Source organism: Physeter macrocephalus, chromosome 2, assembly GCF_002837175.3.
Source record: "Physeter macrocephalus isolate SW-GA chromosome 2, ASM283717v5, whole genome shotgun sequence".
NCBI lineage: Eukaryota > Metazoa > Chordata > Mammalia > Artiodactyla > Physeteridae > Physeter > Physeter macrocephalus.
This window is the reverse complement of record NC_041215.1, coordinates 135,658,049-135,668,626: the sequence shown is the minus strand read 5'-3', so window position 1 is coordinate 135,668,626 and position 10,578 is coordinate 135,658,049.

The following is a 10,578-nucleotide window of genomic DNA, read 5'->3' as shown; positions in this document are numbered from 1 at the left end:
CCCCCTGCGTTGGAAGCGCGGAGTCCTAACCACTGGACCTATTCATCTTTTACAGATGGAGGAACTGAGGTTCGGAGAGCTCACGTGACGTGCAGAGGTCACACAACCAGCAAAGGTCAGGGCAGTCTCCAAGCCCAGTCTGTCAGACACCAAGGCCATGCCCTGAACGTCTCTCTGTGCTTGCCGAGCTGTACTTTTCTCTCCGCAGTGGGGAGGGCCGGGCGGAGGCCAGGTGGGCCCTAGACTGGCCTCTACCGCGGGGAGGTTGCAGCTTCAGGGGTGAGAGGTGGGAGCCTCACTGCTCCGAGGGATCCCCTGTCCGCAGAGCCGGTGGAGGGAGATGGGAGGCCACGGGGAGCCCCGCCCCTGCTGGAGGTGGCGGAGGTGATCTCCAAGCGAGGACCCCTGCCTGGTGCCGGTGCTCCAGCTCAGCCTACACACCCGCCCGCCACCCCGCGTTCAGCCAGCAGGGCAGGGACTCTGTGCTGCTGCCAATTCTTCAGCTGTTAAGAGTGACAAAGATGTCGGTGGCAGAAAATGCTGGCCACACGGCAGATCTCACGGAAGCAGGACTGAAGTGACTCAGGGCTCTCTGCAGTTCCAGGGACCAAATGATAGTCTGCCACCTCTCTGGAGTGTCACGCTGTCACAACTCCACTGCCCTCTTCCTTCTCTCCGCCTGCCTTCCTGGTTTCTGCTGTTGTGGCCAAATGCTTAACCAGAGACTAAACTGTCCTAGTCACTTGGGGCTAACAAGTGACATAGTGAGTGTGCATACATGTTACCAGCATTACCTCTGCTGGGTAAACTTTGCGCACAGCCTCTGTCACCTGGGGCCCAGGTGGGGGTCTGACGGGGGGCTGGCATCACGGAGCGTGACCTGTGCAGACACGCAGGGCTGTGCTCCGGGAGACTCCAGGATTGGCCTGATGTTCTGTGTCGGGCTAGTAACCTCCCAAAGGGCACGGGTTGGGCTGAGTTCTGTACTGGTGTCCTGGGGGTGGCGTAACAAACCTCCACAGGCTGGAGGGCTTAAAACAACAGAAAGTTGTGGTCTCACCGTCCTGGAGGCTTGGAAGTCAGGGTGTGGGTAGGGTTGGTTCCTTCTGGAAGCTCTGAGGACAATCTGTTCCATGCCACTCTCCTGGCTTCCGGTGGTTCCTGGCACCCTCGATGTTCCTTGGACATGAATCTGGGGGACACTCTTCAATGCAGTACAGTCGTCTGGAGTCCAAAGGCCTCCTCTTGATTCAGGAACCCCCAAAGGACCAGGCCTGGGGCAAACGCCCGAGTTGCTTTTCACAGAGACAGACCTACACAAAAGTACATTGGTTGACCTTCTCATGAGTATTTATGACGTCCAAGGTGTTAGGAGTTGCATTGTGTCCCTTGAGAATTCATATGTTGAAGTGCTAAGCCCCAGCGCCTTGAACTGTGACCTTATTTGGAGAGAAGGACTTTACAGAGGTCATCAGGTTGCGGTGAGTTCGTCAGGGTGGGCCACGGGCCCATAGGACAGGTGTCCTAATCAAAGGGGAAGTTTGGACACAGACACACAATCACGGGGAGAAGGCCTCCTGAGGATGGAGCCAGAGACGGAGGTGATGCTTCTATAATACAAGCCAAAGAATGGCGAAGGTTGCAGCACGCCCCCCGAGGCAGGGGAGAGGCCTGCAACAGCTTCCTGCTCTCAGCCTCAGAGGGAACCGACCGGCCGACACAACGGTTGGGTGGACAAAGTGCTATTTCTCCACTTTTTATGGGAGATGCGTTTTCCCGATGTCTGGATCTTCCTTTACTCCTGCCTGGCTGCCTCTGGACATGACCAAGAACATCCTGGCTGAGTGCCCCTTGCCTTGCCCGCTCGCTTGCCCTGGCTGAGAACGTGGGCACAGCAGCCTGTGGCCTCTGCCGTTGGTCACGCCACCCAAGGCTCCTCAGTAGTAGAATGTGACCCCTCCGTTGAGCCTCTGAGCTTGGGAGGGTCAGGGGTGGGTGGGTGCTGGAGAAGGTCTATTCCAGAGCCTCCTCCTCAGGGAGGTCAGCCAGGGAATCTCCGTGAAAGCTGAGGAACCACCGGAAAAGGAAAGGAAACCCAACAGCCTGGGGCTCAGACGACCCTTGGATATAAGGAGCTCACGTCTCAGACGCGTATCGGAATCGAGCTGAATTCCTGTCCCTCCTCCACCTTCCTACACTGTCAGCTTTGCGTTTTCCCAAGGCTGCCTTGTGTGCATAACAGCCGGCTGGGCAGGAGGGTGAGTAATTTTACCGTCAGCACGAAGCGTAGCTAAAATCAGCCGATGAACTGAAGAACTGAATCATTTCCTCAATTCTGCCCTCCGGGTCCTAGGCGCTTTCTGCGTGTGGGGAAGCAGCTGAGTCAAAGGCTGTATTATTGTCCAGCCCATCGGTACATATTCCCAGTCTACCCTCCAGAAAAACGTACCTTCTCAGTGGCGGTTTCTGGAAGTGTCTCGACCCTCCTTCAGTGAAGGAGTCTGTGTATGGAGCCAGTCCCCCAACTGATAAATAGGTGTTTAACCTACGTAAGTCCCAGCACCCCATGGCCCAATCACAGCTTGGTTTCCCCCTTAAACAAATACAATCCAACAACTAAAGGTAATTTAAAAAGTGATTCCAGGGGGAATTCCAGTTCTAGTAACTGTGCAGGAGCTTGTACTGGACTAATCTCCCCACAAAGAACAATGATAAACTCTGGATAAAATGTAAAACACTGTTTCAGGACACTGGAGAGTGATGTAAGAAGCAAAAGCTGGAGGGGATTGGACCCTTGAAAGAAGGGAAATGATCTGGATGAGATCCACGTGAATGGGATGTTCCTCAGAGGGGGAGGGCCCTTCCTGGTCTGCTCAGGGAGGGGCAGCTGGAACTTGCCGGTCTGCGAAGTCGGAGGATGGAGTGGCTGGAAAATGAGAGGTGAAATCTTGGTTTACTGAGAGCTTTTGTCATGAATGGGAGTTGGATTTTGTAAATGCTTTTTCTGCATCTACTGATATGATCATGTGATCTTTCTTTTTTAGTGTCTTGATGTGATGGATTGCATTAACTGATTCTTGAATGTTGAACCAGCCTTGCACACCTGGGATAAATCCCACTTGGTCGTGGTGTATAATTCTTTTTATCATTGTTGGATTTGATTTGAGAATATTTTGTTGAGGATTTTTGCATCTATGTTCAGAAGAGATATTGGTCTGTAGTTTTCTTGTAATAGCTTTGGTTTTGGTATTAGGATAATGCTGGCCTCATAGGATGAATTAGGAAGTACTTCCTCTGATTCTATCCTCTGAAAGAGATTGTAGAGAACTGGTATAATTTCTTCCTTAAATGCTTGGTAGAATTTACAAGTGAACGCGTCTGGGCCTGGAGCTTTCTGTTTTGCAAGATTATTAACTATTGATTCAACTTCTTTATGATAACTATAGGCCCATTTAGATTGTTTATTTCTTCTTGTGTGAGTTTTGGCACACTGGGTCTTTCAAGGAATTGGTCCATTTCATCTAGATTACCAAATTTGTGGGCATAGAGTTGTTCATAGCACTCTTTTATTATCGTTAAATATCCATGGGATCTGAGTGATGTCCCCTCTTTCATTTCCAATATTAGTGACTTATTTATTCTTTCCATTTTTCTCAGCCTGGCTAGAGGCTTTTGGTTTCTTTGACTTTTTTCTATTGATTTCTTATTTTCAATTTCATTGATTTCTGCTCTCATTCTTATTATTTCTTCTGCTAACTTTGTATTCAATTTGCTCTTCTTTTTCTAGTCTCTAAGGTGGAAACTTAGATTATCAATTTTTGATCTTCTTTTCTAATATATGCATTCAATGCTATAAATTTCCCTCTAAGCACTGCATTTGCTGCACCCCACAATTTTGATAAGCTGTGTTTTCATTTTCATCTTGTTAAATATCTTTTGAAATTTCTCTTGTGATTTCTTCTTTGACTCATGTGTTATTTAGCAGTGTGTTGTTTAATCTCTATGAATTTGGAGATTTTCCAGTTATTGATTTCTATTTTAATTCCACTGTGGTCTGAGAGCAGACATTGTATGAATTCTATTATTTTAAATTTGTTAAGGTATGTTTTATTTTTTTTATTTTTATTTTTTTTTTAAGGTATGTTTTATGACCCAGAATGTGGTCTACCTCAGTGAACGTTCCATGTGAGCTTGAGAAACATGTGTATTCTGCTGTTGTGGGATGCAGAGGTGAAATCTTAAAAAGAAGGGAGGTCCCAAATATTGCATATTAATGCTCCTCAAATCCTTAACTGACCCCTCAAGAGCTCATACACAGGTGAGGCTTCAAGAAACCCAGAGGAAAGCAATGCCTGTAAGGTTTAAAGAGCTGAGCAGAGGGGGCTTCCCTGGTGACACAGTGGTCGAGAGTCCGCCTGCTGATGCAGGGGACATGGGTTCGTGCCCCGGTCCGGGAGGATCCCACATGCTGCGGAGCGGCTAGGCCCGTGAGCCATGGCCGCTGAGCCTGCGCGTCCGGAGCCTGTGCTCCGTCCGCAGTGGGAGAGGCCACAACAGTGAGAGGCCCGCATACCGCAAAAAAAAAAAAAAAAAAAAAAGAGCTGAGCAGAGATTTCAGCTGCTGCCCCCTTGCTGCAGGGGAGAGTGAGTTTGGAGTTTAAGTTCTGCAGAGTAGAGGGGCCTGGTGGACCCCTCAGACTTTCCACCGAAACCCCAGAAGGGCCTCAGCTTAGGAACAAAGACTATGTGCCAGGAATAAGATTCACCCTGGGATTAAAGGCAAATCAAGCTCCCCAACAAGGTGTAAAGCAAAGTTTCCACAAGTTCAAGATGATCCACAGTAATTTAACTGGCTTCTAGAATCAGCTCAATACTTTTCAAAGGAAAAGAATCCAGAATCTCAGCAACACATCATTCACAATATCTGATACACTATAACAATTCCCAGACATATGGAGAATCAGGAAAATGTGACCCATGGTCAAGAAAAACACAAAACAACCCATCAGTAGGAAAAGATCCACAAACTAACCAGATGTTGGAATTAGTAGATAAGGAGTCTAAAATACTATGGTGAACACGGTAAAGAATCTGTAGGGAAGGAGGCATATAGCGAGCGAAGAAGGGGTGAATTTCAGGAGAGATTTAGAGATTCTAGAAAAGAACCAAATGGAAACCACAGAACTGAAAAATACAATCTGATGTACTTAAAAAACCAGTAAAGAAGATAGAATAGAATACTAAAAGTACTTGATTAAATCAAAAGGAGAAGAACAGAGGAAAAAGAACAGAGGGAACAAACAGAAAACAAACAGCAAGATGGCAGACTTAAGCAGAACCCTCTCAATAATTATATTAAAGGCAGACAGACCAGAAGCTAAATTGGAAGGCAGACAGGATCAAAAAGTTAATACTCAACACTGTATACTGTTTATAAGAGATGTACATTAAGCATGAAGACAGGCTGAAAATCAAAGTATGGAAAAGGTATATTGGCTCACTTTGCCCTGCGGCAGGGCGGGGGTGGTCCCTACCTCTTTCCTTCCTCGTGAGTCCCATGCCTCACTATCCACTTTCCCAAGTCAGCCCCATAAGGCCTGGAGTCAGGCTGGCCTGGAAATATGCTCCATGGAAGGCAGGGTGACGGGAGGAAGCAGAGAAGGCAAAGACAGAATTCCCTTTAAGGGAGGGGTCCCCAACCCCCGGGCTGCGGACCAGTACTGGTCCATGGCCTTGGGAACCAGGCCGCACAGCAGGAGGTGAGCGGCGGGTGAGCGAGCGAAGCTTCATCTGTATTTACAGCCGCTCCCCATTGCTCCCCACCTCTCCCCATGGCTCCGCATCACGCGCATTACTGCCTGAACCATCCCTCCCACACCCCCCCACCATCCATGGAAAAATTGTCTTCCGTGAAACCAGTCCCTGGTGCCAAAAAGTTTGGGGACCGCTGCTCTAAGGTATACGGTGGGAAAGATGGGATGGGAAATGTGTTCATACTAATAAATGTCCCCCCCATTGGCAGCTGCACTCAAAACATTTATTTACAAGCGGTGTACTTGGATGTTAAAACATAGTGTCCCCCTGAGACAAGAAATGAGGCCTAGGTCCTTAAGCCCCAGGCTATGATGTACAGGTAGATTGTTACATGTTTTATCAAGCATATTCAGGAAACGGTAACTCATTGAACTGAATGAGGTGGGGTTAGGGGCAGTGTCAGCTTCAGGACGTCAGTCTCTGATCTGGGAGCAGACTGAGGTCTTCAGGTATCAAGTCTTTCTGCATCTCCAAGCACTCTGCCCTCCGGCCACTGCCTCCTGGCCTGGGCGCACACGCCGGTGGCGTGGTTTGCTTTGGGGGGGGGGCAGACCCAGCCCCGAGACCTGCAGGGAAGTGGGCTTAGGTCTACTAGGGAATTCTGCCATCTCAGAATCTAGAAGTCAGGGGCACGGGTTTTAAGTAGTCATGTCCCTTGGTTCCATGGACTCCTCTCCCATGAGGAAGGCACGGCTGGAAGAAGGCCAGCAGAGGGCCCTCTGGGGAGTGGCCCACAGGCTGGGGTTGCTGTGAGGAGGAGGATGAAATCAGAGACTCCAAGTTAAGGACGTAGCACAGTGTTGGTGCATAGTCTGTGCTCAATCAAGAGTACCTACGTTGGTTGCTATGTTTCTAGTCTTTATGGAATCGGACAAGGCCTCTCCACCCTCACCCCGGCTACCCACCCCGGACTGCACTGGCTGGCGGTCTCCCCTAGCGCCCCCTAGTGCGCGGTTCCAGGGCTCGCGCTGTGCTCACACTACCTCTGGGGCTGGGAAAGGCCTTCCTTCTCTGGGCCAGTGCATAAGTTTCTCATCCGTCTGTCCATCGGTGTGTCAGTATTTCCCCCTGGAAATACCCATCTCTCTTCCCTCCGGCCAAGCGAGGTGTCTCCTCTGCCTGCGCCCTCCGCCCCTTTTGGACCGTGTCTGAACCAGGGCAGCCCCCTTGCTCGGAGTGGTCCTTGTCCCATCCCTACAGCCCTGGGCACCCCGGGGCAGGGCTTTGCTTCGTTTGCTTTCCTCCCCTCTCCTCTGCCCAGCCTGGCTGGCAGCCATGCACTGAACTGATTGTTGAGCTGAGGAATTTCACTTGGTGTTCAGAAACCCCTGCTGGAATTTTCCATTGAGATAAGCAAGGTTGAACGGTTTCGGTTTTTCGGGGCAAGGCTGGAGGTCATTCCTGCTTATCTCAAAGGCCTTAGGCGATAAGAACATTCTGGAAGATCTGCACCTCAGATATCTATCACACTATGAGACTGATCCTTAACTACAGCTCAGCAAGGAGGCCTCGGGGAGGAAGGGGAGGCTCCTCTTCCCCCCAGATCCCTAGAGTGGGCCGCTGGGCACATCTACTGGAAAGCTGTGTTGATCATCTGAGCCACGGGGGGTCCTTTTACAAGGAGGTCTGGGCGAGCAGTTGGCAGCGTTGGTTACAAGCCCTGATAACAGCTTCAAAAATCTCAGAAATGTTTATGCAGCAGTGGGTCGGGCGCTCACCAAGTGACCCCAGGAGGACAAACAGGTGGGAAGTTAAAAAAGGCTGATGTTTGAACCATCTCAGGATTTCAAATCCTAGAATCTAGACTCCACCGTGGATATTTGAGCAGGGACTGGGACCTGAGTCAGCAGGGCTGTTGCTGGGTTCTTCAGCCACTGGGCGCTCAGGCCAGATAGTTCCCAGAGGCCCCTTCAGCTCCCAAATTCTGTAATTTTGCATTTCTCTTGAAGGGGGAATATGCCCATGAGTGTATGTGTCTGAATCTGTGGCCTGATGAATGGGTGCGGTGGAAACTCTTCCTGTTAATGTCAATACGGGAGAGTTGACAAATGCCGAGAGAGAAAGTTAAAAGTTGGTACGGCCGTATAAAAATAATATTGATTATGGTCACGTAAGCAAATTGCTTATGTACTGTCTTTGATTAGTTTCCACCATAAGCAGTGATAATTCTGGGGTGCAGCTCTCAGTGGGGTTAGAAGGTCTGTGTTCTCAGTCTCCATCCTTCCCGCCAGGGACTTGATTTGTCCCCGAGCCTGACTCACACAGCCTCACGGGAAAGCCTCCTCTGATTTAAGCATGAGTGCCCGCGGCTTTGCTCTCTGTGCCGTGAGACCAAATCACAGAGGCCGGAGGTGAAGGGAACCCCCTCACCTTAGAGGTGAGGAAACAGGTGTCGAGGGGGGAGTGACTTGCCAAGGTCTCTGCAGGAGGAACCCACAGGTTTCAGGGAAAAGACCCACCCAAATGACAGCTATGCAGGGCGACCCTAAGAACACAGAAGCAATCAGCCCCCAGGCCCTCCTGAGTCCCGGCCTCTCATGGTGCCCCTGGGCCTTTCGAGGTGAGAAGAGGTCGGCTGTTTGGGCCCGGCCTGAGTCCAGGCCCTGGGGGTGCTTCTCACCACCTGCCAGTGGTGTGCTGTCCCTCTGCGTCACCTGGTGGCGGGGGGAGCGCCCTCCCTCTGTGTGCTCTGGCTCGGCTCCGAGGCAGACAGGGTTCTAGATGGCTCCCGAGATTCCCACCCCAGGTGTCCACACGCTGGATAATCCCCTCCTTTGAGGGTGCCCAGGGCCTGGATACCGTGATGGCACTCTGGAGATTAGGTCATAGTCCATGCCAAAGGGGAAGAGGTTTCTGCAGGTGTAACTAAGGTCCCTCATCAGCTGACTCTTGAGTTAGGGAAAGGGAGATTGTGCCCTGTGGGCCTGACCTAACCAGGTGAGGCCTGTGACAGTGGGTCTGGAAGTCAGAGGGAGATCCTGATGGCCTCGAGGAAGCAAGCTGCCGTGTGTGAGAGGGCCTGGGGGCTTGTCGCTTTTACGGGGGCCTCTAAGAGCTGAGAGTGCCCTCTGACCGGCAGCCAGTAGCAAAACGCGACTTCAGTCCTACAGCAGCAAAGGACTGGGTTCCACCAAGATTACACGAACTTGCAGTGGACCTTGGGCTCCAGAACGGATGCAGCCCGGCCGACACCTTGACCGCAGCCTGGGAGACCCTGAGCGCAGGACCCAGTAGGCTGTGCCCAGACTCCTGACCCACGGGAACGGTGAGATAATAAGCGTGTGTTGTAGGCGACCGTGTTGGCGGTTGCTTGTTCCAGGCTGACAGACAAGGGCACGGGCCCCGAGCCCCTACCACCCAGAGGTTGTCAGAGTGCTGTGCTGGCTCTGTTCCAGGCTGTGGTGGGAGCGTCATGAACTTGGGGCTCTTTCCTCTGCTCCCGGGAGTGACACGTCCTCCCCTGGGGCAGTCACTGAGGGTTCTGGGGCCACAGGTCACAGAATTCTTAATGCAGCTTTATTTCATAGCGATTAACCAGAACGTCTCTGCGAGGCCTCTTCCGCTGGAAAATTGAGGGAGGGCTTCTCAACTTGTGTCCAGTCCAGGGACCTCGGTCCCCCGCGGTCACAGAAAGGATTTGGGTGAAGCGCCCGCTCTCTCAGATGCCTTCTTTCTACTCCTGCCCCTCTCCGAGAGGGACGCTGGGGACCTCGGTGGGCAGGGTGACCGGACCCCTCACGGCAGCGTCGGGAGGGGGAGGGGACAGAGAAGACTGGCACGGGTGGCTCTTCTAGGGGTTTCCAGCTGCCCCCCTGGCGTATCTGGGCTCCCCAGACCTCTCCAGGATCTTTGCAAGCCCCTGCCCTCGAGGGTGGGCAGGAAAGGCGTGTGCGCAGCTGCGAGCAGGGGGCCTCTGCGTCCGCGTTCCTCCCCCATCCCCTCCTCTGCCCGCCAGTTGGGACCCTCCCTAACCTGATCCACGGCGGCTGGAGAGTCACAAGGGAGCTTTTTAAAGGACCCCCAAGTCTCTTCTTTGGACGGGGTCTGGCTTTCAAACCTACTGTCTGACTGCGGGCGCAAAACTCCCATTTGGGGTGTTAGACGCTGGTTATTAACTGTTTTGCCTCTTGCTTTCCTGCCACAAAGCTGATCTTTACAAGTCCCTCCCATTTTGTGCCCCTATCCACCTGCAGGAAGGTGGATGCTTCACGATAACTGGGGAGACGCCCATCCCCGTTAGAGAAAAGCACCTTCACCTGCATCGGAGCTGGACCCTCTGTCACACGGGTTCTCTGGGCAGAGCAGCGGGCCAGCACCCAGACCTTTGGTTCCCGGTCTGCGGGTCGGGGATGAGGACATCATTCAAAAGGGGAGAGAGGTTCTCAGTCTCCAGAGTGACAGGACGATTATGTGGTGGCACCCGGGCAGGTGGCTGCACCCCGGACGGAATGATCGTGCGGGGGAAGAACCCCTGTCCCCGGGGTGGTGTGGGTGCAGCCGAGAGAGGCTGGCCCTGGAGGGAGGGAGTCCCCTCCAACAGAAGACCCCAGGGCCCCGCAGGGCGCTGACAGAGCGTGTCTCACCGAAATTAAGGTGAGTTATGAGAACATAAAGAAAGCCAGCTTTCTGCGCGCTGTGTCTGCAGACAGATTCGTGGCGGCAAGTGTCTACCTTTCTCAGCATCCGGCTCCCCCTACCCCAGTGCTCGGAGACTCTGAAAATCTTACCTCAGAGAGGCCATTCCATCATTGCTGAGGCGGGAAA